Below are 26,764 nucleotides of genomic sequence, written 5' to 3'. Positions count from 1 at the left end.
AGTTTGAAAACCCAGGAGAGACTTTCAACAGCAACCTTATCTTGTTTGAAAGTTTGCTCTGAGGTCACATGGGGCGAGCCAGAACCCAGCTGACACTGTGTCAAAAGGCCTCGAGCTCGCAAAAGAAAGCATCGTGAGTGCACAAAGGTCGAACATCTTTGGAAGTGGGTAAATTGGAACAATATGATATGCCATGTCTAAAAACATATCCCATTCTCTAACATCGCAAAAGCAGTTTGTGGCCTAGATTCTTGGAAGCAAAGGAAATGGAAATGAATAAAGGCAAGTTAATGTCAGAAGTGCTGGACTTTTTGTTGCTATTGGTGGTAGTGGTGTAAAAAATAAAAATAACACCAATACATGCCTAAATATATAGACAGCTATTCCTTCAAAAGCCTGATAATTTGGGGCAAGCCCAAACAGCACACACCTATCGTCCAATTCGAGGGAATCAGGACAGCATTGGATTTCACAGATAGCACCACAGACAGCTATTAAGGCCTAATCCAGTGTCACCTTTCTGCCCAATGCTGACTAACTACCAGCCCAATTTGCTGGCTTCACTCTCTCTGTGTTTTTTCATTGTTTCAAGCTGGGGGAGACTTATCTTAATAATGGGTCAATCCTCAGGCAAATGTGTTCAATTGAAGGCCACCATGGGAGAATGGCAGGATATTGTCTTTCCAACAGCAAGTGAATTGCAGGCAGCTTAAGGCAATATCCATTTCACCATAATGCTGGTTTATGTTACAGCTCTTTTCAAACTTCTAATTGCCCTGTATTGCTGACATTTATAGACATGCCCTATTTTAAATGAAAACACAACACTGAGGTCAGGAGGAGGTGCTGGGACAGCAGAGACCCCAGGTGAAGCCAAAGGGGGAAATTACTTTAAAACTTCTAAATGCCAAACATGTTTGAGAAAAGGAAGAAAAAAAATAAAGTCTTAGGGCAGAAAAAACATTAATCACGGCCCCATGGTATAAATTAATAATAACTATATTTAATTCTCCTATGTAAACATTCTATGGTTGGATTATATAATTTTTAAATGAAAGTAAATATTATTCATTTGGCTTGGTAAGTCTGGTAAGTCTCAGCTTATATGGAATAACTTTGAATATGATTTTTTTTCTTTCAATTTCACTTTTATTTTTTAAAAGCAAACATACCAAGCTAACCAGGTTTGTCAGCTGCTTTTGGCAATCACGGTATGTTATGAGTCTTTCAGATGATTCTAAAAGTCACAATGAATAAAATAATATTTCACATTTATGTAGGGCTTTTCACCTAGTATCTTATATGGTTTTATAAGCAATAAATCATTCATTCCAGAATTGAAACTAAAGAGCCTCGAGTGCAGTTCTAGTAAGTAAATTTTCCTAGGTAGCTCCAGAAGAATACAGACTATAATCATTTTCATTTGTTTACTCATGCATTCATTCACCGAGTTACTGAGTCATTGATCCATATACTGAACATATATTTATGTCATGTTCATATGTGTCTAAAACTGTGTAGATTTCAGGTTATATAAAGAAGTATTAAAGAGCTTACACTTTAGTTGAGTTCTGGTTAGGAAATTAATTGTTTAAGATCCTATTCTGAATAGCCAGAACAAACTCTTTTCAACGCTATATTCTCCTAATCTCCCTGTGAATGTCTAATTGAGGAATAAGAAATTATTAAGGAATAGTCAACACTCGTGTTTTACTTTTTATACGTCGTATATATTCATAGAAAAATTTTGGAGAAAAAGAAGAAGTCACCATTTAAAATTTTAAAATCACCATTAATTCCACTACAGGAAGATAAACATTGTTAACAATTTGGCATACAAATTTCTTGTTTTTAATTTTTCTTTGTGTGTATAAAATATATCCACTTTTTATGTAAATAAGATACATAGATATGTATGCTGATTTATAACTGATATTTCAAATATTAATATATTATGAATATTTCCCATATGATTAAATTTGAGCTTTGAGTATTATGAAGTCATACATAATGACCAAATGATTTTTGTTTTTAATTCCACTTCAAGTTGTGAAAGGACACTGGACCACAACTCAAATTCACATGAAGAAATAAAGAACACAAGTAAAGTTAACTACAGAACCCAGCAAAAACTAAAAAGGATTATGCAATATGACCAAGTTGGATTTAGCCTAGGGATGCAAGGCTAGTTCATATAATGAAAATTAATCAATGTAATATGCCATGTTAATAGAATTAAAAGTAGAAAACACATAATCATCTCAATAGATAGTTTGACAAAACCCAATACTCTATAATGATTTACGAAATTGCTCAAAAACCTACAAATGGTGTATAAATTTTGAATTCCTTTTGTTAAACTTATTCATATAAAAACTATAAAACATTATTGAAAGAAATTAAAGAAGATCTAAATAAATAGAACAACATTCTGTGCTCTTAAATTGGAAGACAATATTGTTAAGACCACAATACTCCCCAAACTGGTCTTTAGATTCACAGAGATCCCTTTCAAAATTTCAATTGTTTTTCTTAAAGAAATGGACAAACTGATCCTAGAATTCATACAGAAGTGCAAGGGACCGGGATAGTCGACATAATCTTGGAAACAAACAAAACTGAAGAACTCACAATTCCTAATTTCAAACTATTATAAAGCTACAGTAATCAAGAAAGTGTGATACCGGCTGAAGGCTAGACAATAGGTGAGTGTTATAGAACTGAGAGAACAGAAATAAACCTAGTGTCTGTGGCCAACTAATTTTCAGTGAGGATGCCAAGACTATTCAGTGGGGGGCGGGTGGGGCGGGTGGGAATCATCTTTTTAACAAATGGTACTGTGAAAACTGCATGTCTCCATGCAAAAGGATAAATTTAGACCCTTAATTCATATCATATGCAAAAATTAACTCAAAATCAATCAAAGACCTAAATGTAAGAGTTAAAGCTATAAAACTCTTAGAAGAAGGCACAGGTATAAATCTTCGCAATCTTGGATTAGGGAATGAATTCTTAGATATGACATCAATAAAACTTTCCAAACATAGATAAGTTAGACTTCATCAAAATTAAAAAAACTCTTTGTGTTAAAGGATACTGCAAGGAAAGTAAAAATACAACCCACAAATTAGGAGGTTACTAAATAGTGGTGATGGTTGCACAACTTTGTAAATATTCTAAAAACCAAAGCATTGTATACTTTAAAGTGGTGAATTTTGTGGTAATGAATTATATCTAACTTATTAAAAATTGAGACTACAAGAGATTGGCAAACACGTTAGAAGTACATGGCTTATTGAAATAAGAAGGTAAAATGTGGGAAAATGTGTGGAAATAACAGAAAAACAGGAAAATAAAATGCATGAAATAATACATTTTCCTAAAGAAAAGATATCACAGATAATAATGAGGTAACACAATCAAGTCAACCGGGAAAAAAAAAATCCATTGTATTTTCAGTGCATTTTGTCCACTGAAAGAATAGACCTGGCTAGGGTATCCATTTGTGTGTGTCTGAGTATAAGCAAAACATAAGGCATGAATTGCCATTTATTTATTTATTTATTTTTTTGGGTGACTTTCACTTTTTATAGGTAGGGAAACTGAGGCATCAAAAGGTTAATGTTGATGTCACACACCTAGTAAGTGATGGAGTGAGGCTGAACCCAGGTAGGTCTGGCTCTAGAGCCCCTCCTCTGAACTCCACACACCACCACCATTCCCATCTATTTTTTTAAAAAGGTTTTTGGAGTATAGTTGATTTACAATGTTGTGTTAGTTTCAGGTGTACAGCAAAGTGAATCATATACGTATATCCACTCTTTTTTAGATTCTTTTCTCATATAGACCATTACAGAGTATTGACTAGCATTTCCTGTATTTTTGAAACCCAGGTAATCCTAGAAATACAATCCACTCACTGAATCTTTACCTTCTGATTATGCTTACAATTTTTCTCTTTATAAGTAACAAAGTGATAATTTGGGAATGTCGAGGGACCAGTTGCTTAATTAATAAAATGAACTACTGTGTATTTATTAAGAAAATGCTACAGGCACAGCATTCTGTATAGTTTTAAAATTTCCTCCTCAATCTAGTCTGCTAAAGTCACTGATCAGGGTAAGGAACTCTACTATGTGTACATGATTTTACCACAGGACACAGAATAGTGTCCCTATCTTGGAAAATTAAGGATAGCTATACCCATAGTTATTAAATATTAGACACATACAATGCTAATTAAATATTGGACACATCTTATATCCTCACCTTTCTCTCTCCTCTTGAAATGTGTTTAAGTCCTTGAACTATGACATATACATCGTGTCCATTAGATTTAAGGTTCTCTGTTGCCAGCAATATGTATTATTCATTTCTGTTGCATTTCAGTAACTTGCGGTAAAATTTAATACACAGCAGTACACATTAAATATAAGAAGAAGAAAGGAAGGAGGAAGGAAGGGAGAGGTGGGAAGGAAGAGGCAGAAGGGGAGAGGAGGGAAGGGAAGGGAAGAAAGATGGAAAAAAGGAAAGGAAGCTTAGTTGGCTTATAGACTGAGTAGTATATTGAGGTCTCTACTCTCTGGAGAGCTTAGGGCAGTTGTCCTCAAACCTATGAGACCTTATGACCCCTTTAAGAAGTAAATGTTTAATAGTATCCTCCCTTCTATCCTGAACAGTAAATCTGAGGTAATATAACATTTAAACAAATATGTTCAGGAAAATATAATATGAAATCTTATTTTTAACATAATGGAGAAATAAAAGAAATTTTAGCAAATGAATATAGGGTTCAATATGCAAATGCTCAGGTGTGACTATACTACAAGACACAATGAGTTCATCAGATGCTTCACCTACTTGTAATGAATAAGTTCTTATTTAAAAGAACAAGGGAGATCAGAAGTCAGTCTATAAAAGAAGTAAAGGAAAATGAAATGTTGATGGTATTGGTGACATTAGAATAAAAATTAGAGTTACAAAAAGTATTAACAAACCTGACTTTTGTACTTATGATAAGAAAAAGGAGGAATTACTAAATAGGTAAGACCAAATTACATCTTGTCAAAATGGAGAGAAAAAGTAAGTACAACATACCTTTGTTAACTTGCTACTGTCTATCTGTAAAATGTTCATTTGGTTTCTCTACTTGCTTCATTATTTAAAAAAGAATACTATCACAGAACATTGATAACTTTTCAACTGTGAGCAGAATTATAAAACTCAGTTGCAAATGTTCACCTGAATGTTCTCAGCATTTCTGTGTTCATCATTAAAGAAAACCTCAAAGTATCAAAGTAAATGTGTGTGTGTGTGTGTGTGTGTGTGTGTGTGTGTGTGTGGATACATGCACATGTGTGTATTAGAATTACCATGATTATGAGAGGAACTGGTAAGGGATATGTTGTATTGGCAACTCAAACACTAAAATGACACTGCCACTGGTGATTTGATTTTCCAAAATGATAAATTTTTAAAAATCGTATTTCAATTTAAATCTTACGATTTCTGAAAAATTCAGTGCATGTAAAAATGTTCCAAAATTCTTGTGTTTATGTAATAAGTGATTGTATTAAGGCTCAGATGTTTACAAATTGGTTTTCCACTTATGCGTTTGTCTGATAGAGTGTTCAAAAGCCACACAGGATGGGAGCCAATTCCCTTTTGTGTGGGATTGCCCCACTCATTGCAGGACATCAAACATCCCTGTCTCCTGTCAAATAAATGTAAATAGCAATAAATATAAAGATGTGGTTTGTATTTGTTTGCCTGCTTCTTGAGAAGATCAATGAAATATGACTCTGGAGACACGGTTTCTAGTATAAATTGATTTGGAACATTTCAAGGGCTGCTCATGTCTCAGTTAAAATCTTATTAATTTAAGATAAAAGCTTACATACAGGATTTTAAAATTAATAGTGCACTGTTATTGAGGAGGAATAGCTGAAGAATAACAGCTACTTACCAATATTGACTTAATTAGAGGTTATTATAATCAATTCTGGCACTAGCAGCTTATAAAACTTTCTATTGACAACTTTTAAGAAGAACAATGAAAATCCTGAAGGGCTATATTTCTCCTTAAATCAAATTGTCCAAGGTAAATATTGACTAAAGTAAAATGTACTTAATATGTAAATGTTTTATTTCTTCCCACAACTACTATATTGTTTTTTCCCAAATTATTTGAAAGGTAAATAAAAGTCTGTAGCCTACATTATGATTTCCCAGTGTTCTTTGAAATATTAAGGGAGTCATTGTTAGCTTGGAGGAGATTGGAGCCCAGTAATGTAATTTACCATATATTAATTTTAGGAAAGAATGTTTCTTGTTATTTGGAAAAGACAATGTTATTAGTTCTGTTCTTAACATTGACAAAAAGGTCTCAATTTTTTGGTGTCAGCATCTTAATAGAAAAATCTTGCAAAAACTCATGAGTGAAATCATTCATTGATTTATAGCAAGATCTACCATTTTTAAATCAACAATACAAGAAATACCAGAAGGACTTATATCTAATTGATTTCTATTCAAACTGTGACATAATAAGAAGAGCAAGATTGTGAAGGGAATCTGATTATCAGGACAAAATAATGGTTCGGTGCAGGGATTCAGCCTAAAGCAGATGGCCCAGAAGACTTTTCTGGGGATGATGGAAATGTTCTAAATCTTTATTGTAGTGATGCTTACGTGACTATACACATCTGGAAAAATCATAGAACTATACATCTAAAAAGGGTCAGTTTTAATTTATACAATTTTAGCTTTAAAAAAAAAGCAATTTGGGGGGAAGGGTGTAGTTGCTGGTGTTAGCTCAGTAACTCAACCTTATCAGGGCCAGTGTTGTGTTATGATTTATTTTTGTTATCATTCAATAAAAGTCTCATACAACTTATGAGATGCAGCTAAAGCACTGCTTCAGGAGAAATACACAGCCCCAAATGTGTCCTTTAAAGAAGAAGAAATACTGAAAATTAATAAGTCAATTATTTCTCTCAAGGGATTAGCAAAATAAATGCAAAAATAGTAGAAGTAAATAATAAAGAAGAGATTAATCAAAAGAATCAGCAAAGCCAAAATTGGTTACTTTAAAACAAAAATAAAATTGATAAATTTCTACTGAGATTAATTTTTTTACAAAGAAAAGGTGCAAATACCTAACATCAGATTCTCCAAACATTATAAACAACTTCAGGCCAACAATTTTGAAAATTTAGAAGAAATGGAAAAATTCCTAAATAATACAACCTATCAAAACTGATAGAAGAAGAAATAGAAAAATTGAAAAGTCTTAAAGCAATCTTTAGGGTTTATTAGTAAATCTTTAGTACAATTCTAGTCAAGTAATTGAATATTTAAATTAAAACATTCCCACAAGGAGAACTCTCAGCCCATACAGGTAAAATTCCATCAAACAAAGAAGAATTAATGTCAACATCATACAAATTCTTGTAGAGATTAACGTAATTGAGAATACTAGGTCTATCAATCAGGGGAGGCTAGTTCTTGGCTAAGTTGTTGACAACAAACAACCTCAGAAATCTCAATAAAATATATAGCATTATTTTATATATATACACACACACATGTATTTATATACAGATAGATGCTATATATGCTACATACAGATAATATATATATTATACTATGATATAATAAAATGCAAACCACAGAAATCTCAATATACAATACCATCAATACTATATATACTATATGCATACTATACAAATAGTATTATATTATAGTATAATAAAATATATATTAAGTATTCTTCTTGGTCTTAATATTTTTATATTTAGGCAATACAAGTAAGTGAAAATTATAAGAACTGAGATGTACTAGGATATTCAACAAAAATTCCTTGTATAAAATATGTGTTAGACTGTGTTATTGTTCCTCAATATTTTTCTCCTCATTGGGGAAAGATTATATTTCCCTGGGTAATCGAAGTTAGGCTTTACTTCAATTCAAAAGTGATTTGTTTTGGCTAATAAAAAATGGGTTATAATGTTCTCTGTGACTTCCAGGCTGCAGCCTTAAGAAACCATTCTTTCTGTACTGTACTCTTTTCCCTCTACAACTGTGATAGGGAGTTCTCTAGCCAGGAGCTACTTTTTCAGCCTGGGTTCTAGATTGAGGACAATGACAATGCAAGTTGCAATGGACATGTAACATGAACAAGAAATAAACCCTAGGGCTTCCCTGGTGGCGCAGTGGTTGAGAGTCCGCCTGCGGATGCAGGGGACATGGGTTCGTGCCCCAGTTCGGGAGGATCCCACATGCCGCAGAGCGGCTGGGCCCGTGAGCCATGGCCGCTGAGCCTGCGCGTCCGGAGCCTGTGCTCCGCAGCGGGAGGGGCTGCAGCAGTGAGAGGCCCGCGTACCGCAAAAGAAAAAAAAAACAAAAAAGAAATAAACCCTTGGTGTTTTAACCCACTGAAACTGTGGTTGTTATTATAGCATTATTTAGCTTGTTCTACCACAGCAGATTGGAAAGATGGGGAGACTACCCAAATCTTTGGCTATTCAGAGGGACAAACAGGTAACTGATTTAGGAGGAGATATACCTCCTCATAGTTTAACCATCCAACTGCTCTTTCCTTTCATCCTGTCAGAACTCTATACAGACTGCTATCAAAGAGCTTATATTTCATTTCTTACATTAGTTTCTGCGACTGGGTCATGAGCTTCCCGAGGTCAAGGATTCTAACTCTTCCATCTTTGTATCCCCAATGTCTGTTACCTGGTAGGCCTTCAATTATCAGGTAGTGAATAGTCATGCATGAATGGATGAGTGGATGGATAGAAGGGTAGATGTGTGGAGAAACAAGTATTTAAGTGCTAAGACAATCTGGGTGCATAATTTTCCCTCTAAATTTGGGTAAATAAATTTCTTAAGTAAGTAATTGAAATTAAAATTTCTCTTTTGACAGTAAATACACATTTCCTAAAATTATTTACCTTATTACTGACACACGACATTAACTAGGTCTTGATTTGGTAAGAGTTAAATTTTGCCGTTAACCTCAAAGTTCAGGTAAAGAGAGTCTTAAAGTAATATAAATGGAAAACAGAGGCTGAACCACATTAATCCATCCTCCCTTCAGGAAGGAGGAGCTGGGGTGAGAATAAAAACTGTTGGGTGGAGAAGTCCATGGAAAACATCTGCAGGAGTGTTTCAAAGAGTGAGGAAGACACTTATTGTGTGTGCTATTGCCAAAGCCCCTCAAAACACAACATCAATGAGTGCTGTTTGTTTTTTCTATAGTCAGTAGATCAAAAGCCTGAGAGGCAGTGCGATCTGCTCTTTGTAAGGAGAAAAGTTCTATGCAGAGAAATGGGGGAACACATCTGGAAATATCTGTCTATGAAACTGCTTGAAAAATCACCATGTAGCAGCAATAGGAGAAACATCTGTGCAGTGTGCAGCAGCCCAGCAGAGGAAGGGAGCTGCTGGGAAGAGAACCACATAATCAAGACAAAGATTGGGGTGGAGACAGGCACCCCTTGAATGACAAAGCTTTCCAGATTTCATTTTTAGCCACATGTAATCAATAAGAACAGTTTTCCCTTCTAAAGAATTTAGATTAGCAGCACCTGCTCCAAACGTAGCAGAGCAAAGGCAGAATACAATATGTTAAGGTAATTTCTCAAAGACATTGTCAAATGTCAATAAAGAGCAGAATCTGTGAGTTAAGTGTTCACTGTGAAGTTCTAAACACTAATGTATTATTTTAGAATAAAGTACTGAAGCAGCTCATAGGCATACATTTTAAACCCAAAATACCTTCAACACAGTTTCTTACACAACTTATGTGCATGAGTTCTTAAACAAAAGTATTTTGAAAATATTATTTTTCATCAAAACTAACACAAATTCAATAATTTTCTTAGAGACCTTCAAGATGGCAGAGGACTAAGACATGGAGATCACCCCCCTCCCGCCAAATACATCAGAAATACATCTACATGTGGAACAACTCCTACAGAGCACCTACTGAATGCTGGCAGAAGACCTCAGACTTCCCAAAAGGTAAGAAACTCCCCACGTACCTGGGTAGGGCAAATGAAAAAACAGAGACAAAAGAATAGGGATGGGACCTGCACCAGTGGGAGGGAGCTGTGAAGGAGGAAATGTTTCCATACACTAGGAAGGCCCTTCGTGGGCGGAGACTGTGGGTGGCGGAGCGGGGAAGCTTCGGAGCCACAGAGGAGAGCGCAGTCACAGAGGTGCGGAGGGCAAAGCGGAGAGATTTCCGCACAGAGGATGGGTGCCGACCAGCGCTCACCAGCCTGAGAGGTTTGTCTGCTCACCCACCAGGATGAGCGGGGCCTGGGAGCTGAGGCTTGGGCTTCGGAGGTCAGATCCCAGGGAGAGGACTGGGGTTGGCTGTGTGAACAGAGCCTGAAGGGCCTAGTGTGCCACAGGTAGCCGGGAGGGAGTCCGGGAAAAAGTCTGGAACTGCCGAAGAGGCAAGAGACAATTGTTTTGGGGTGAGGGTATTCAGAGCACCACCTAAACAAGCTCTGCAGCTATCAGCGCAGATCCCAGAGACAGGCATGAAATGCTAAGGCTGCTGCTGCAGCCACCAAGAAGCCTGTGTGCAAGCATAGGTCACTCTCCACACCTCCCCTCCCAGGAGCCTGTGCAGCCCGCCACTGCCAGGGTCCCGTGATGCAGGGACAGCTTCCTCGGGAGAACACACGGTGTGCCTCAGGCTGTTGCAACATCACGCTGGCCTCTGCCACCGCAGGCTCTCCCCGCATTCCGTACCTCTCTCTCCCCCTGGCCTGAGTGAGCCAGAGCCCCCTAATCAGCTGCTACTTTAACCCCATCCTGCCTGGGTGGGAACAGACGCCCTCAGGTGACCTACATGCAGAGGCAGGGCCAATCCAAAGCTGAACCCTGGGAGCTGGTGCAAACAAAGAAGAGAAAGGGAAATCTCTCCCAGCAGCCTCAGGAGCAGCGGATTAAATCTCCATGATCAACTTGATGTACACTGCATCTCCGGAACACCTGAATAGGCAATGAATCATCCCCAAATTGAGGCGGTGGTCTTTGGGAGCAACTGTAGACTTGGGGTTTGCTTTCTGCATCTAATTTGTCTCTGGTCTTATGTTTATCTTAGTTTAGTATTTAGAGTTCATTATCATCGGTAGATTTGTCTATTGATTTGGTTGCTCTCTTCCTTTTATTTTTTATATGTATAGATATATATTTTTTTCCTTTTCTCTTTCTCTGAGTGTGTATGTATATTCTTCTTTGTGTGATTTTTCTCTGTATAGCTTCGCTTTCACCATTTGTCCGAGGGTTCTGTCTATTCGTTTTTTTTGTTTTTTATTTTAGTTTAGTTTTTAGCGCTTGTTTTCATTGGTGGATTTGTTTTTTGGTTTGGTTGCTCTCTTCTTTCTTTCTTTCTTTTATTTTCTATTTTTCATTACTTTTTATTTTTTTATTTTGAATAATTATTATTTTAATAAATTTATTTTATTTTATTTATTCTTTTTTTCTCCCTTTTCTTCTGAGCTGTATGGCTGACAGAGTTCTGGTGCTCTGGGAAGGTGTCAGGCCTGTACCTCTGAGGCAGGAGAGCCAAGTTCAGGACACATGCCCACCAGAGACCTCCTGACTCCACGTAATATCATATAGCAAAAGATCTCCCAGAGATCTCCATCTAAATGCTAAGACCCAGCTCCATTCCACAACCAGCAAGCTACAGTGCTGGACAACCTATGCCAAACAGCTAGCAAGAAGGGAACACAACCCCACCCATTAGTAAAGAGACAGCCTAAAATAATAATAAGATCACAGGCACCCCAAAACACACCACCGGACACAGTACTGCCCACCAGAAAGACAAGATCCAGCCTCATCCACTAGAACACAGGCACCAGTCCCCTCCACCAGGAAGCCTACACAACCCACTGAACCAATCTTAGCCACTGGGGGCAGACACCAAAAACAATGGGAACTATGAACCTGCAGCCTGCGAAAACAAGACTTTAAATACAGTAAGTTAAGCAAAATGAGAAGACAGAGAAACACACAGCAGATGAAGGAGCAAGGTGAAAACCCAGCAGACCAAACAAATGAAGAGGAAATAGGCAGTCTACCTGAAAAAGAATTCAGAGTAATGATAGTAAGGATGATTCAAAATCTTGGAAACAGAATGGTGAAAATACAAGAAATGTTTAACAAGGACCTGGAAGAACTAAAGAGCAAACAATGATGAACAACACAATGAATGAAATTAAAAATTCTCTAGAAGGAATCAATAGCAGAATAACTGAGGCAGAAGAATGGATAAGTGACCTGGAAGATAAAATAGTAGAAATAACTACCGCAGAGAAGAATAAAGAAAAACGAATGAAAAGAATTGAGAGCAGTCTCAGAGACTTCTGGGACAACATTAAACACACCAAAATTCGAATTATAGGTGTCCCAGAAGAAGAAAGAAAAAGAAAGGGACTGAGAAAATATTTGAAGAGATTATAGTTGAAAATTTCCCTAAAGTGGGAAAGGAAATAATCAAGTCAAGGAAGCGCAGAGGGTCCCATACAGGATAAACACAAGAAGAAACATGCCAATATACATATTAATCAAACTATCAAAAATTAAATACAAAGAAAACGTATTAAAAGCAGCACGGGAAAACCAAGAAATAACATACAAGGGAATCCCCATACGGTTAACAGCTGATCTTTCAGCAGAAACTCTGCAAGCCAGAAGGGAGTGTCAGGACATATTTAAAGTGATGAAAGGGAAAAAACTATAACCAAGATTACTCTACACAGCAAGGATCTCATTCAGACTCAACAGAGAGATTAAAACTTTTACAGACAAGCAAAAGCTAAGAGAATTCAGCACCACCACACCAGCTTTACAACAAATGCTAAAGGCAATCTTCTAGGCAGGAAACAAAAGAGAAGGAAAAGGCCTCCAATAACAAACTGAAAACAATTAGAATATGGTAATAGGAACATACATATCGATAATTACCTTAAATGTAAATGGATTAAATGCTCCAACCAAAAGTCATAGACTGGCTAAATGGATACAAAAACAAGACCCATATATATGCTGTGTACAAGAGAACCACTTCAGATCTAGGGACACATACAGACTGAAAGTGAGGGGATGGAAAAAGATATTCCATGCAAATGGAAATCAAAAGAAAGCTGGAGTAGCAATTCTCATATCAGACAAAATAGACTTTAAAATAAAGACTCTTACAAGAGACAAAGAAGGACACTACATAATGATCAAGGGATAAATCCAAGAAGATATAACAATTGTATATATTTATGCACCCAACATAGGAGCACCTCAGTACATAAGGCAAATGCTAACAGCCATAAAAGGGGACATCGATGGTAACATAATCATAGTAGGGGACTTTAACACCCCACTTTCACGAATGGACAGATCATCCAAAATGAAAATAAATAAGGAAACACAAGCTTTAAATGATACTTTAAACAAGATGGACTTAATTGATATTTATAGGACATTCCATCCAAAAACAACAGAATATACTTTCTTCCCAAGTGCTCATGGAACATTCCCCAGGATAGATTATATCTTGGGGCACAAATCAACCCTTGATAAATTTATGAAAACTGAAATCGTATTAAGTATCTTTTCCAACAATAATACTATGAGACTAGATATCAATTACAGGAAAAAATCGATAAAAAATACAAACACATGGAGGCTAAACAATACACTACTAAATAACCAAGCGATCACTGAAGAAATCAAGGAGGAAATAGAAAAATACCTAGAAACAAATGACAATGAAAAAATGATGAGCGAAAACTTATGGGATGCAGCAAAAGCAGTTCTAAGAGGGAAGTTTATAGCAATAGGGTCCTACCTCAAGAAACAAGAAACATCTGAAATAAACAACCTAACCTTACACCTAAAGGAATTAGAGAAAGAAAAACTAAAAACCTCAAAGTTAGCAGAAGGAAAGAAATAAGATCAGATCAGAAATAAATGAAAAAGAAATGAAGGAAACAATAGCAAAGATCAATAAAACTAAGAGGTGCTTCTTTGAGAAGATAAACACAATTGATAAACCATTAGCTAGATTCATCAGAAAAATAAGGTAGAAGACTCAAATCAATAGAATAAGAAATGAAAAAGGAGAAATAACAACTGACACTGCAGAAATACAAAGGATCATGAGAGATCACTACAAGCAACTATATGCCAATAAAATGGTCAACCTGGAAGAAATGGACAAATCCTTACAAAAGCACAACCTTCCAAGTCTGAACCAGGAAGAAATAGAAAATATAAACAGACCAATCACAAGCACTGAAATTGAGACTTTGATTAAAAATCTTCCAACAAACAAAAGCCCAGTACCAGATATCTTTACAGGTGAATTCTATCAAATATTTAGAGAAAAGCTAACACCTATCCTCCTCAAACTCTTCCAAAATATAGCAGAGGGAGGAACACACCCAAATTCATTCGATGAGGCCAATATCACCTTGATACCAAAACCAGAGAAAGATGTAACAAAGAAACAAAACTACAGGCCAATATCACTGATGAACATAGATGCAAAAATCCTCAACAAAATGCTAGCAAACAGAATCCAACAGCACATTAAAAGGATCACAGAATATGATCAAGGTGGTTTATCCCAGGAATGCAAAGATTCTTTAATATACGCAAATCAATCAATGTGATACACCATATTAACACATTGAAGGAGAAAAGCCATATGATCATCTCAATACATGCAGAAAAAGCTTCTGACAAAATTCAACACCATTTATGATAAAAACCCTCCAAAAAGTAGGCATAGAGGGAACTTACCTCAACAGAATAAAGGCCATATATGACAAACCTACAGCCAACATCATTCTCAATGGTGAAAAACGGAAACCATATCCTCTAAGATCAGGAAAAAGACAAGGATGCCCACTCTCACCATTATTATTCAACATAGTTTTGGACGTTTTAGCCACAGCAATCAGAGAAGAAAAAGAAATAAAAGGAATCCAAATCAGAAAAGAAGAAGTAAAACGGTCACTGTTTGCAGATGACATGATACTATGCATAGAGTATCCTATAGATACTTCCAGAAAACTACTAGAGCTAATCAATGAATTTGGTAAAGTAGCAGGATACACAATTAATGCACAGAAATCTCTTGCATTCCTATATACTAATGATGAAAAATCTGAACAAGAAGTTAAGGAAACACTCCCATTTACCATTGCAACAAAAAGAATAAAATATCTAGGAATAAACCTACCCAAGGAGACAAAAAAACCCGTATGCAGAAAACTAGAAGACACTGATGAAAGAAATTAAAGATGATACAAATAGAGGAGAGATATACCATGTTCTTGGATTGGAAGAATCAACATTGTGAAAATGACTCTACTACCCAAAGCAATCTACAGGTTCAATGCAATCCCTATCAAACTACCAGTGGCATTTTTCACAGAACTAGAACAAAAAATTACACAATTTGTATGGAAATACAAAAGACCCCGAATAGGCAAAGCAACCTTGAGAAAGAAAAACGGAGCTGGCGGAATCAGGCTCCCAGATTTCAGACTATACTACAAATCTACAGTAATCAAGATAGTATGGTACTGGCACAAAAACAGAAATATAGATCAATGGAACAGGATAGAAAGCCCAGAGATAAACTCATGCACATATAGTCACCTTATTTTTGATAAAGGAGGCAAGAACATGGAAGGGAGAAAAGACAGCATCTTCAATAAGTGGTGCTGAGATAAATGGACAGCTACTAGTAAAAGAATGAAATTAGAACACTTCCTAACACCATACACAAAAATAAACTCAAAATGGATTAAAGATCTAAATGTAAGGCCAGGATAACTTAGGCAGAACACTCTATGACATAAAAAATCATAGCCAGATCCTTTTGGACCCACCTCCTAGAGTAAGGGAAATAAAAACTAAAATAAACAAATGGGTCCTAATGAAACTTAAAAGATTTTGCACAACAAAGGTAACCTTAAACAAGACGAAAAGACAACCCTCAGAGTGGGAGAAAATATTTGCAAATGAAGCAACTGACAAAGGATTAATCTCCAAAATATACAAGCAGCTCATGCGGCTCAATACCAAAAAAAAAAAAAATTAAATCCAAAAATGGGCAGAAGAACTAAACAGACATTTCTCCAAAGAAGATATACAGATTGCCAACAAACACATGAAAGGATGCTCAACATCACTAATCATTAGAGAAATGCAAATCTAAACTTCAATGAGGTATAACCTCACACCAGTCAGAATGGCCATCATCAAAAAATCTACTAACAGTAAATTTTGGAGAGGGTGTGGAGGAAAGGGAACCCTCTTGCACTGTTGGTGGGAATGTAAGTTGATACAGGAAATTCATCACAGGATGTAGCATTTTTTTGTCTCTTCACATACCCCTCAGTTGGCACCAAATACTTTAAATTACTTCTTCATAGGGTTTTTCATTTTTAAAATTTTCTATGTCCACTGACTTGGTTTTAGTCTAAATCATCATTAGATCATGCCTAAATGCTTACAACAACCTTCCTAGCCTCTATCTATAATTCCTTACTTTTCAAAACCACCCTGTACCCCACTGCCAGCTTATCTTACCAAACACCACATTCCCTAGGCTATCTTCTAGATCAAACTCCTCAGTGACTCCCAGCTACTTAATTAAGATGGAGCCTTTAGCCACAAAACTTGGTTCTTTCACAACCTAGTCAGTACTTAGTTTTTGCCACTTAGCTTCTGCCTGCCATGCTAAATGTTACCAAGAATATGGAGTAAGCAGGACTCTCATACATTTTTAATGGAAATTGGGAAGAGATATAGAAATTTCTCATAAAACTATACACACAACTCCCTTATGACACAGCAGTTCCACTATTAGGTATTTTTCCAAGGAAAGAAAACTGTACACAGGAATATTAATAGCATCTTTTATTCATAATAGCCTCAAAATTAAAACAGCCCAGGTGTTCATCAGTAGACAAAAGGACAAACTATTCATACAAGGAAAGTTACTCAGCAGTAAAAATGAATTAACTACTGATGCAATGCAATGAATGAATCTCAAAAACAGTATGCTAAGTGAAAAAAAAAAGGCAAAACAAATTTAAGGTCAACAACTCTCAGCATACTGGTTGCCTCTGAGGCAGCAGTTACAAAAACTAACCAACTACAGAAACAAGATAATTTTTTGGAGTGACGATAAATTTCTGTATTTTGATAGAGGTTTGTTTTATAAATGTATGTGAGTAGTCAAACTCATTGAATGGTACATTTAAGTTATGTGTATTCATTGTATACACATTCTACTTAAAAAAATAACTGTAAACAAATACTGAACCCACTTACTCATATACATGATGAAGTATTTAGCGGTGAAGTGTACTGATGTTTGCAACTTAATTTGAAATGAATTAATAAGTAAGATGGATTGACTTATAGAAAGATGGATATATAGATGAATAGATGTGTGATAAAGTAAATATACTAAAAATAACTAGAATTTAGGTGGTGGTATATGAATGTTCACTGCACAATTCTTTTAATTTCTGTGCATTTGGAAAGATTTATAATAAAATGTTGGCAGGGAGGGACCTAGCTTCCCATTACTTCCCCATGTATATGTATACACTCTGATCTACGTGACCATCCTCACTCTTTCTCACCTCTGTACCTTTAACCTACAAACACCTCCTTCACCTTCTTTCATACTCAAACCCAAGCTTATCCATGTCATAGGCTAACCTCTTTAACAAAACTTTTGGTGACTGATTCCATCTTAAATGATATCTCCCTCTTAAAATGAAGCTTAATTAACTCGATGCTTCTCACTGTACTTAACTATAAACTGTAATGAGGAGCATTCTAGCAGAGTGATATATTAGCCAGGCTCTAGAGAAGAAGTACCTAGTTTTAATGCCAGTTCCACAATTTACTAAACCATGGAGTCTTAGGCTTGAGATATCTCACTCATAAAACCAGAAAATTTTTATCTCTCTTAGATATTATTGTAAGGAAAAGATACTTTATTGTTAATATCTTCTGCCTGACACATAGAGCTCAATACCTGTTAATAATTATTGTCTTTGTGGTACTTATACTAATATCTACACTGCACCTTAATCCTATAAATTCCTTAACTGCAGAGGTTGACATAGACATACTGTTTCACTGCATTCTTCTGCAAAAATGTACCATATTATCAAACACAAAGTAGCCACTAAGAAAAATATTTCATTAATGAATGAATGAGGAAATAAAAAAGTTTAGTATGTCTTACTAGGGTGTTATGCTGTCTCTGACCCTCTTTTCCAGAAATAACAGCTTTAACTAATCTCTTCCAAGCAGCATGTAACAAAATTACTAACAAATGAAAGACTGTTAATCTAATGCATACTCTTCACTGTTGTTTTAGAAGCACAAATATGTTTTGACTGCTTTTAGAATCATGAAAAGAAATACTTGGTATGTACTGCTATTTTGCTAGTATTTTCTTACATACTAGGATCCAATTAGCCATTCATCTTCTAGAGTGGGGAATTTTGGAGTTCCAGAGATGCTGAACTTTGAAAGCCTGTCATACAGAGAAGAATCAAACAAACATGAGTTTTATGTCTTTGCTGTTTCTTTAGAGAAATATTAAAACATTGCTGGAAACTGTAATTTTATGAACTTCAAAAGCTAGAGGAAATCAAACATCTTACAGGATCATAGTAAGACTAAGCTTTACTCATCAGCACCACAGTGATGACAACACAAGTATTTTTCTGGAATATAGAAGTATAAAAAACTTATGATCAACTGAGAAAATTAGAAAGTTACATGGCAAGTTGGAGGGTCCTACCTTACCACAAACGTGGAGCAGTCCTATAGCAATTATAAGCAAATGTAAAGATTTTGCGAAGTCTCTCACATGATTAGTTTCCAACTCAAAAACTTTTCTCAGAATTCCAGAACTATGGAGTAATTAGAAATCATAAGTGCCTATGTGTGAACACTCTCCTTTTTATATGACATAATGAGAATTTAAAGCTTATGCACAGATGGCTTTAAAATGTCAAGATAACTATTATGTACTTTCTACTACCCAGAATGTTTAGAGGAGCTTTCACATCTATAATTTATACAGAAAGCCTGGCTAGAATAGGATTCTAAAGAAAGCCCAATGTCTTTGTTCTGCTTTAAGACTAAAGATGCTTTACTGGTGCTTTACTCCAGCCTGGCCTCCTAGAAAGAAGGTTCTGAGTCATGAAAAAACTCATGAGAATGTAGATGTATCCATGAACACACCACTGGAATAGCTCAAGTTAAAAAGACCATAAAGGCCTGTGGGCAAGTCAAAGGATGCATTTGGTGGGAAGGGGTCATCTGCTCCTGCGCACAGGCTAACTGGACACATTTAGCAAGCAGCAGAAATTGCTCATTCTTCCATTAGAGGAGAAAGGCTGGCCTGAGTTGAACTGAGGTCTTTAAGGGCTGATGCTTCAAGGTTCAACAACAGAGGGGCTATCCAACCAGGGGTGTCAATGTTTGGTGCCTTTTACTGTTAACAAGTGCCTCCTGCACTGAGTGTTGGCTCTCACAGGTATTCACCAGTTATTTACCTATGGGAGGACAAGCAGGGCTCATTGCATGCAAAGACTAGAGGGCTTGCATATCAAGGTAACACCAACCCTAGCATTAAAAATTTTTTTTAATTATTTATTTATTTTGGGCTGCATTTGGGTCTTCGTTGTCGTGTGCAGGCTTCTCATTGCAGTGGCTTCTCTTATGGACAGCACAGGCTCTAGACACGCAGGCTTCAGTAGTTGTGGCACACAGGCTCAGTAGTTGTGGCCCATGAGCTTAGTTGCTCTGTGGCATGTTGGATCTTCCCAGACCAGGGTTCGAACCCATGTCCCCTGCATTGGCAGGCAGATTCTTAACCACTGTGCCACCAGGGAAGTCCCCCAACCCTAGCATTAATTTATAAATATCATATTTCATTTAACAGGTAAGTCCCCTAGTCCACTTCCCCATCACCCCAGTAGCTATTTGCCATCAATCCCATTGTTTGCTCTCAGAATGCTCTCCTCAAATTGAGTCTCATCCTTTCTTCTCTCAACTTTTACAGACGAGAATTGTTCTTTATGGTGACTGGCCTTTCAAAAGTTTCTCTCATCTTTTAAGGTTTGGAAACCCCCTGAATATTTTAACCACAAGAAATAGCTGGTAATCCCAATAGTGTATATACATTCATATGTTCCTAAACCCAGAAACACTTGGCAATGAGCAGATTTAAGAGCATGTAATAGCAAATCTTAAAAGGGTACATTTCTCTTTTTGTTTCCTGTGGCTACTGAAACAAATTATGACAAACTTGGTGGCTCCAAACAATAAAAATTTATTCTGTCACCACTGTGGGAACCAGAACTCCAACATCAGTGTCATTGGGCCAAGATCAAAGACTGACTAGGTATGCACTCCCTCTGAAGGCTCTAGGGGAGAATCGATTCTTTGCTTCTTCCGGTTTCTGGTGGCTGCCAGCATTCCTTGGCTTGTGGCCTCATCATTCCAGTCTCTGCCTCTGTCTTCACATCACCTTCTCTTCTGCATGTGTATCTTCTTCTCTATTGTCTGTATCAAACCTCCCTCTGCCTCTCTCTTATAAGACATTACATTTAAGGTCCACCCTGATTGTCCAGGATAATCTCCCTATCCCAAAATTCTCAACTTAATCACATCTACATAGGCCTTCTTTTTCCCCCCTTATAAGGTAACATTTACAAGTTTCAGAGATTAGAAACTGATACCTTTGGGGGAGCATTATTCCGCTTACTCCACCCTCCAATGACCCTTCCCCTATTCTGAGTGCTTTCTGTAGATATCAGGGGATCATTTTGCTGCTATTAATATTTGCTACTATTAATCTATAAATACCATTCTTATTATAATGAATTGTATTTAAATACAGTTATATATTCAGGACTGCAAGAGCCAAGCTCATCTACTATGTATGGGGAATGGGCTAATCTGATAGATGAGGTAATTTCTAGTACTTCGTAGACAAAACAAACAAGCAAAAAGAAAAAAACCCCATAAAGTAAAGCAGTGTCTTCCACTAACTGAGGGAAAGCATCAGACTCCCTTTGTCTCAATCGTGGGTGTACTAAGGTACGCCATAGAGAAGAGTATATAAACCATCCCCGTAGGGTAGTTTTAAGATGGTACTAAGTGAAACTGGCTAAGCAATAAGTCATAACAGCCCAAGTAAAGCTGTGAGGGCCCCTTGGGGCCATCTGACTCAAAATGGAGAATGAGATGAGACAAGTTCACAAGCCTAGTGTCAAGGCTGCTATAACAGCTCTAGAAAAATACATACTTCGTTGATTGCACTTTTTTTATCTCCTGAACTCTCTGTGCTTTTCCCCCACTGGTTATTCCTTTACCCCCTCATTTAGTCAGTCCACAAATATTGACTGAATGCCTAATATGTGCCAGGCGCAGCATTATGCCTCAGCAATGCAACACTCAACAAAACAGACACAGTCTCTATCCTTCTTGGGCTTACAGTTTAAGAGTGTGGCTCCTTGGTTCTCAGGAGTAGAAAATCACTTCCTTATCATGTCTGTGAAGAAAAGCCCAGGGCCAACGGCTTAATAGGATCACATCACAAAGGTGGGAATGGGACTAAATCAAATGTAAAACTAAAGGAAGCAGAGAGAGACACTCAGTAAGCTGTGCTTCTCCATGTGGACATTCTCCTTCCAGGGAAAGCCCATGGTGCTCCTGAATTTGATTTTAATAAGGAAGTTAGAATTGCTATAGAGCAAGGGTCTTCAGAGCCCTCGGAGAAGTGAAAGAGCAAAACAATGAGCCCCCTCAAGTGCCTGCTTCAAACAGAGCAGCTCTGTGTTCATCTGGTTTACATCTTGGGCTTTTAAACAAAGGGTTCTGCAACCAGAACAACGAAGATTGAAAACTCCTGCTTTAGAGGAGCAGGCCCCACAGTGACCAAGAAACTCCTCCTGCTTTGTGGCATGCCTGGGAGACAGCTCAAAACGTACGCACCAGGAACGGTGGGTTAGGAAGCAGCTTCTTCTATGAAGGATGCGCTATTAAATTAATACTTAACCAATGACAGGAACCAGTGTAGATGATGATAACCTGATTCTTTCTGGTGTTTCATTTCTTCCTTATGTGATGGGAAAAATAACCAGGAAAGGAATGAAAAAAGGCAAACTTGTTTCTCACAATGCTCATCACCTATCAAGTGATAATTTCCCTGCTCTTGTTCTGAACATTCTCCATCTCTTTTGAAGCATTTTACATCTTTATGAATTTCTGAAGAGCTGTCCATGGGGATTGAAAACATAAGGATCTTGGAATTACACGACAATTTTTTTAAAGGAATTGAGTTGAGATCTGGAAGTCTGATGAAAATTCCCTCTTATCCATTGTATATGTATCATTTTTATCTTTTGAATTTTTAGAAAGATGAGTTAAACTCGTATTTCACAGACTATACTAACCTCTGAGTAAGATAAGGTAATAACAACAATAATCATCAATATGATCTCGTTCTATTTCTGCCTGATCTAGCCTTCAAAAAATTCTTCCCAAACGGTTCTGAGTTTTCTTAGGTGGTATCCTATGCTCTGGCACCTGATACAATCAGGCCCTTTCATTCTTGCTCACAGTCACAATTTCTTTAGTCACCTTTAATGTCAAAAGTGGCAGCTACACCATGATGATCACAAAGTCACTTAAAACGAACTGGTTAAGAGTTCCAGCACTTTAACCAGTCCTGTTCAAACCTCAGTTGTGCCAGAATCTGAAGGGACCCTGCAGACAGAAATGAAGATAGTTCAGAGATGTCTGCAAGCTGTAAGGACCAGATGGGACAGTTGGTTCAGGGTTGCATAAATAGACAGACAACAGTAAGGACCAGGTTGCTGACCCCTCCCTCCCAATGCCTTAGCTCCACCTGCTCCAATGTTTTAGAATGCAAATACAACTCTGGGGACAGAAGTGCAGTCAGTGTACTGAGAATATTTTCTCTACCTCCACAGGAATCATGTTCAGGTAGACAATAAAGTTTTATATTCTGATCACCTTAATTCATTGACCGATAACTCTTTCCCTTTATTTAAAATGATTAAAATGATTAACCATGGTCAATTAGTTATTCATTAAATCTAAATATGAAATTGTAATATAACATTATTATAGTGATATAATAATAAAGTTGAATGTTATGCATAATTACTATAAAACACTAACAATTTATGTTACATATAATTGAACTGTATATTTTTCTATGCTATTCTTTTTGGATAATTGACTTAATCAACCAATATTCCCCTAAAGATATTTTTCCAATTTTTCAGCTTTTCAATGCTTTATAAATGGCTTATTAAACCAACTGGGATCCTGCACTTGACACTTATGGAGAAAGAACATATATTCTATTCTTATGAATCAAGAACACAGGCTATGAATGAGGCAGCCGTGGAAGGGGCCAAACTCTTAAGTCTAAGGCCCCTGTGAGAAAAGCCTCTGGGACATGCATGTAACTTGAAAGCTGCCTTTTCTTAAGCATTGTCGTATTTTATTTAAAGCAGTTTCTAGCAAATCCCTTTAGGTACAACTGAAAACTAGAGTGGCATCTGCTAAGTCTCTGTTAGAGAACTTAAAATTGTATTACCATTTATGCAGCTAGGACAGCGCCCTTGCACCACATCAACAACCACTGTACCTGAACATTTCGGCCATGTAGGGGAGAATGGGCAACAGAGTAATGTTTCAGGAGAAAAATAGATCTTCTTATAGATTCACTGGAGACAAGAGCAGCAAAGCAACTACTGAAAAGTCTGGTAAATCTTTGCATGCATCTGGAATTGATAGGAAGAAATGACACAGGACAATTATTTGTCTTATATGAATTCAAAAAGTCATCTTGTTGAGCACTGTATTTTTTTTCCCTAAGAATATCTGTACTTCAACGTAGTATAGCTCTTTCTTGTACACAGATGGACATGATGGATGAATAGAGCAAGGGCCCATGGTTTCAATGTTCTCACCCTCCAAAACTGAATTATACCAAGATGCTGCTAATTACACAATAGTTCTTCTAAATGAAAGTTCACAGCAACAAAACTCACAGTAGAGGGTTTTAATGGATAGTATTATAACAGTGAATAATTGAATCTTTAGCCCCCGAAGAGGTTCTCAGCTTCTAAAGTTAAAGGCAACCAGACCTGGGATGGGAAGGAGCCATACAATTAATATAAAGAAAAAATAGTACCAGAAACCAAAGTAATTTCCTCTTTACCACATTTCCTCCCCCACACATATTTTGTACATTTATTACCAAAGAGTGTTACTTGTTTACTATCTCATCAAGGCTTAAGTATTACATTTGTTTTACAGAAGACATTGAATGGAATATCAGTTGGACTCAGATAATAGGGTTCATTTATTCTTACTCTGAATAATTACACTATTACTAATATTAATAATTATTTATTATTATTAGCTAGCTACCATTTTTCAAGCACCAAGATACTGTGGTGGGACTTAAGCATTAAACTAATTTTCTCAACAACCCATGTGGTACAATAACACTTCTACGGATAGGAAAATAGAGGTTCAGGAGTAAGCACATAGGCTAAGGTTATACAGCTAATAAGTGCTGAAGCGGTATTCAAAGATAGAGTTTTCTAAAGCTTTTATGACACAGGGGATTTTCACTAAATGCCACTTACCTTTCAAATGCACTTGTTTTTTTTCCTATTGGACTGGAATAGTAGAAATGCTCAAAGCCCTCAACAGACTCTGGGTCTAGATCTCCTATTATGATCTCAAGTTCTTAGATGAAATTAATTGTCCCCTTTTATAATAAGAGTCTGGTTCTCAGGCAAATAAAATAGAACCATATTTTCTTTCACACAGAATCTCCTTGGGCAGAGAAGCAAGGTGCCTTTAGGTTGCTTCCTGGCTATTCAGGCCAACATTGGGGCAGTTCTAAATCTAACCTGCTTCTCAGCAGAATCACTATTGGCTTTTGGCATGAAACAAATCTTTGTGTTGCTGAATTGTCCCAAATGTTACAAGACATTTGCATCTCTGGCTTTCAAATGTCAATGGTGCCAAAAGGCCCCCATACAAATACAAACCCCATCAGGGATGATACTGCCCCTAGTTAAGAACCACTGAGCCCATTCTTACAACGTTCTATAGTCAGCAGGCAGCTGCTATATAGCTGCAAAAAGCAGTCCTGAACTTTCCCTGAAGGGTTACGTCATTTTGATCCTAGTCCAAGAATGTTAGGAGCAGATAACATGCTGCCATTGGCAGATTTAGACTCAGCCACTGCTCTGGGGCAAAACTGTATTAGAGCAAGGGAGGGGGGTTGGAAGTCAGATCAGAATGTGTGGAAGTGAAAAGTTGGTCAGTCGCCATACTGAGTCATAATCATCAGTAGGAAGGAAAGGAAAGAGAAAACACATTAGGAGATGCGTGTCTCCAGTTCACTGGAAGTAAAGAGCAGTAGTAAAGCCCAGTTTAGTCTCCATCTGACTGGCTGCCAACTTCCCACACACTGTTGGCTCATGACGTGACAGTTCTCTGTCTGGAACCCCTTCGCCTTTACAATCACTCCTCAATCACCTATTAACTACTCTTAGGCCTCATGGAAGACAGACCAACTGTCTACTTTTAGGTCTGGTGTCACTTATTCTGGAAATATGTCACTATGACGACTAAAGAGCTTGTCACCCCGTTCAGCACATTTTGAGTTGTATTGTTGTAAGGGAATGTTTGGGCAATGACACACAAATTACATGCACAAAGCCAAATTAATTATTTGCAGATATGTAGTATAATTATATGGGTTTATGCTATCCATCTGTGAACCTTAGTCTCCCCTGGTGCAAGTACTGCTTACAATACAAAGGGTTTAATAGCTTTAAGAAAAACTTATTATGCTTACATTTGCACAAGAGTGAAGTCTTCTTTATTTGATGGCATTCATGGGATCCTGTGGGTGGAGAAGACCTTGATGAGCAAACTGGTCCATTCTCCAGCATTCAAGAGGAATGTTAAACAAACTTGGAAAGATGGTATTGAGGAATTGTCACAGCCACTTGGAAGAAATACTTTATTATTTAGTATCCTTCACCCTCAAGAAATTTTTCTGTTACTGTATCTACATTTCCGGTGGCAATTTACGCTATTCACAATCATCTGGTACTCACTGATGCCAGAAAATGCCCAGTTGTCTCCTCTACGTTAAAATACAACATGATTGAGAGTTGTTATTCAACGATTTCTACCTCTTCTTTGGACCGAGTAATATCAGTACAATCAGCCTTTTCTCCTAAGTCTTGTTTTATAAAACATAATAATTTTCAGTCAATCCCATACAAATTTCCCGCACTCATTTTTAATGGTAAAGACCACCATGCAAACAGTTGGCCAATGCATGATTTCACAATAATGAGAAGATCATTTCAGAGGTGCTTTTATGCATTTTTTAAATTTATATTGGTATCATGGCAGCTTTTAAGAATAGCATTACATGACTGGCTATGTACCCTCCACGCCCAAGTGCCTCATTATTACGAAACAGTGACATAAGAGCTGACTTGGCAACTGGACAAGATATGGAAAGAGGTTTTAAAAAGAGAATGGAGTGTTTACCTTTGTCTTGGGTGTTAGGGGGTGCTTTGCAGAAGTGACCCTGCAGCCTTGT

Source organism: Delphinus delphis, chromosome 14 (genome assembly GCF_949987515.2).
Source record: "Delphinus delphis chromosome 14, mDelDel1.2, whole genome shotgun sequence".
Taxonomy (NCBI): Eukaryota; Metazoa; Chordata; class Mammalia; order Artiodactyla; family Delphinidae; genus Delphinus; species Delphinus delphis.
This window is presented reverse-complemented; position numbering follows the sequence as displayed.